This window comes from Apodemus sylvaticus, chromosome X (genome assembly GCF_947179515.1).
Source record: "Apodemus sylvaticus chromosome X, mApoSyl1.1, whole genome shotgun sequence".
NCBI lineage: Eukaryota > Metazoa > Chordata > Mammalia > Rodentia > Muridae > Apodemus > Apodemus sylvaticus.
The window spans coordinates 18,363,944-18,368,321 of NC_067495.1; positions in this window are offsets into that span (position 1 = coordinate 18,363,944).

Below are 4,378 nucleotides of genomic sequence, written 5' to 3' on the forward strand. Positions count from 1 at the left end.
TGTAGACTTGGGATTAGTTTGGAGACAGTGTGTCTATATGTAGCTCAGCCTGACCTTGAATTGCTAGAGTGATAGCTACTTCAGAGGAGGAATGAAGGAAACAGGGGCATGGGAATAGGGTTGTGAAGCTGTATTTTTACTACCCCATGCTCTTTTCCTTTGTCTTGTTTGTTTTTTTATTATTTTTAGAGACATCTTGCTATGTAGCTCTGGTCAGCCTAACCCTCACTGTATAGTCCAAGCTGGCCTCAAACTCAAGACAATTTTCTCACTGTGACCTTTTGATTCTTCTTTTCTTTCCTTCCTTTTTTTTTCTTTTCAGTGCTAGAGATTGAACCCAGGGCTTTGAGTATGCCAGACAATACCTGCAGCCTTGAGTTATATTCTCAACTCCATATTTTCATTAACACACACACACACACACACACACACACTCACACACACACACACAAGTTAACAAAGAAAAAATAAACAAAAATGAAATAAATTTAAAAGCAGTTATTTGGGCTAGGGCTTTTAGTTCAGTGGTGGAATGCTTACGTACCTTGTGTGAGTCCCTAGATTTGATCTACAAACCTAAAATAAATAAATAAATAAAAATAATAAGTAAACCAGTAAAATCTTGTAGCAATTACAGAAATATAGTAGCATGCTTAGTCTCAGTGGTGGGTTAGTAGTCTTAAAAAAGTTTTTGTTGCTTATATTAATTATGCATCACAATGGAGTCAATGACATTTCCATACATGTGTATAATGTATTTTCATCATACTCAGTCTCTATTGTCTTATGCTTCTCTCCTTTTCCTGCTGATTCTCTTCTGCTTCGCAAGTAGTGTCGCTCCTACTTTCACATCTTTTTGTTGTTGTTTTTTTGCTTTGTTGTTGTTTTTGTGTTTGAGGACTCATTGGCATGAGTAAGGATTGCTTTACAGGACTATGGCTACCTTTACAAGAGGCTACATTACTGAAAATGAATGTCTTCTCCTACCCAGTAACCATCAACTGTCTATATAGATCCTTAGACATCAAGGGTTGGACATCAAGTTCCCTCCACCTCCAGCAACTATTAACTGCTTGTGTGGCAAGCATTAAATGATAAGAATGCAGCTAATTGTTGTAGAAATTATAGAAATATAGTAACATGCTTAATCTCAGAGGTGGACTCATGATTTTTTAAAAAGTTTTTATTGCATATGTTAATTAATAGGTTTTATGACGATAAATACAGATAATAAATTCACTCTTCACTTCTCTCTCCCACTCCTGCTAACAAATGTTCTACATGCATTATATCTCGTTTAATTTTTCAAATTTATAGGTGTTACTGGAGATAATTCAGAACATTGAACATGCTGTTAATCAAGTAATCTACCAAAAAAAAAAGAATAGTTAACAAAAAAATCAAGTAATCTACCACTGACCCATGTTTCCAGCATATCATGTTGGGAGGCTAAGCCTTAAAATGTTAAATAATTTAGCCATTACCCATGGCTGTTGATAAACCTCACAGCAGAGACCATATTTTGTTGTTATCATTTTGTTCCTTTGAGACAGGGTTTCTCTGTGTAGTCCTGGCTGTCCTGGAACTTGAACTGTAGACCAGGCTGAGTTCTACTTGCCTCTGCTTCCTGAGTGCTGGTGCTAAAGGCCTCAAAGACCACATTCTTAACTGTCTCTTTAAAAAATTATTTATTTAATTTTATGTGTACAAGCGTTTTGTCTGCATGTATGTGTGTTGACTATGTGTGTTTTTCTGGTTCCTGTGGAGACCATAAGAGGCCATAAGATCCCCCCTGGAACAGAGTTACAAATGGTTGTGAGCCACCATGTGGGTGCTGGAACTCCAACCCAGTGCTCTTCACCTCTGAGTCATCTTTCCAGTCCCTGAATTGTCCTTTTTTTGTTTTTTAGATTTGTTTTTTTCAAGACAGGGCTTCTCTGTATAGCTCTGGCTATCCTGGAACTCACTCTGTAGACCAGGCTGATCTTGAACTCAGAAATCCGCCTGCCTCTGCCTCTCAGAGTGCTGGGATTACAGGCATGCACCACCACTGCCCGGCTGCATTGTCTGTTTTTGATGAGCTCCATGAACTAGTGTCTAAACCTTGTAGAGTAAGTGGTTTCAGGTAGATATGAAGAGCTAAACTTTATAAGAAACCCTAAAAGACACAGGGGAACAAAATATTAACTCTAGAGTATAGGAGAGAGAGTGTATATCCATCTGTGGATCTATAGAGAGAGCATAGTATGACTTTAGCATCTTAAAGATTGGAAAAAGAGGGTTGGAGTGATGACTCAGTTGTTAAAGACTAGGTTCACAACCAAAAAGTCTAGAAAAAGAGATTTTAGCCCTGAAGCACATTGATTATTGACCACTGTTCTCAGTTAAATTGTATTCCCATGAAGGAAAGATTATTCTGGAACCATTCGGATCCTGGCCTAACCAAAGGCCCAAGAACACAGATTTAGGCTATCTGAAATTCAGTGTTCCCATGTGGCAGCATTTTTATGGAGTTTTATAGCTTTATAGTCCAAAGACAGTCATAAATCAAGGCAAGCTTAAACTCCATTGACTGGTACATCTGAGAAGCAGTTCCAGCAATATAGGGGAAGCTTTCCTATGGCCCGAGATTCTATCTGATGACATTATTTTAGCGTTTGGGTTTGTGGGAGCTGGTGGTCTGGTAAGTTAATAGGTTCCAAAAGTTTTTTTTTTTTTTTTTTTTTTTTTTTTTTTTTATCTTTTAGTCACAGGATGTTAGTTCCAACACACAGCTGGGGCAAGCAATGGCTGTTCTGGGGCCTAAAGCTAGCCTAGGAGATAAGGTAATTAGCCTCTGGACCTGCAGCTTTCACATTCTAATCTCTCCGCGGTTCTCTGCCGTTCTAATCAGCCAAATCAATCAGTCTCTGCAGTCACAGCTTCTTTCACGAGTTTTTGCTCACACTACCATATTTAGGTAAAAGGTCTGGGCTGATGGAATCAGGTTAAGATACTCCTCGAAGTCTGTTATTAAGCAATTCAGGGACAGTCAGTATCCCGATGACCCAAATACTTGGCATGCTGCCCTCTGGAAATCCCTGAGGTGTGCGGAAAGAAGCACGGTCTTCAGAATTACGCCTTCCTTGAGTTTTTGGGTTTTTGTTTGTTTGTCTTGTGAAATCTAACGTCATGCCCAGTAGAGTGGAATTTTAAAATAGGCTTAATGACTTTGAAATCTAGAAATGAAGATTGTGACTCACTGTAGACTTTTGATCCAGAAAAAAAAAATCATGTAACCAGTTCCCTTAGTTATATAAACAGAGGACAGAAAGGCTGGCTTAGACAGAAATTACAAGATCTATCTTCTCCTCTCCCTTCTTGTTTTCATATTTTTTATTTAAGGCACTGTTGGGGAAAGCAGTAGATCAATTTGCCTGAGATGGCCAAAGGCTATTTAGACTGAAGCTGCAAAGAATGCCATCTCTTCTATAGATGGAATGTTTTGGAAATCTGTTTCCCCACCCCAAAGAGAAACTACCCCAGACACAGCAAGAATCTGGGCTACTTTTATGGTAGGCTCAACCCTGGAGCCTAAAAGACGGCTGTCAGGCTTTAACAACCAAACACTGAGCTTACCAGGCACAGTGATGTTTTGAGAATCTACAGCAGATGATAACCCTTCACTCAAGTAATCCAACCTATTTTATTATGCAGGACCAGTGGCAGAAAGCAAAAGCAGCATTTGTGTTACTGGACTGAGTAGATTTTCTCACCAAGTTTTTATAAACTCTGCCCAGAGTTTATAGCTTATAAATAAAACTCAGCACCTTGGAATGAATAAGTACCTAGAGTTTACCTTACCTTCTTTTTTCAAAAGAAACCTCCAAAGAGAAACTGACATCCCATTACTAAAATCCGATTCAAGGCTGGGATGTAGTTCAGTTAATTGGCTGTGATTATTTGTCTGAGTGAGTCCTTGTTTAAAAAAAAAAAAAGCAGCTGAGGCATGGGAGTGTAGCTCAATGCTACAGTTATCTGTCCTCCACATTCTTTCCCATACGAATTCTTCGGAATAAGAAACTAATTAACACAGCTATCTACTCTGGTCCAATTGATGGTGGCTTGAGAATAAGGGTTCCCACGGAGTGGGAATTCTCGAGAAGCCTGTGTGAGAAGTGAACCTAGGGAGGGTGCCTGGAAACAATGGATTGTCTCTCCAAAGCAGCTTTACATATTGGATTTCACAATGTAATATATCTCAATATAATCAATACTTAATGAAATTTATAATATCCAGTCTTTACTATTAATGAATGAGTCTTTTCCCTCATGGGAATATTAAAGCCCTGAATATATCCAAGCATCATCTATCTTTCTCAATTATCAACCAGAGGGG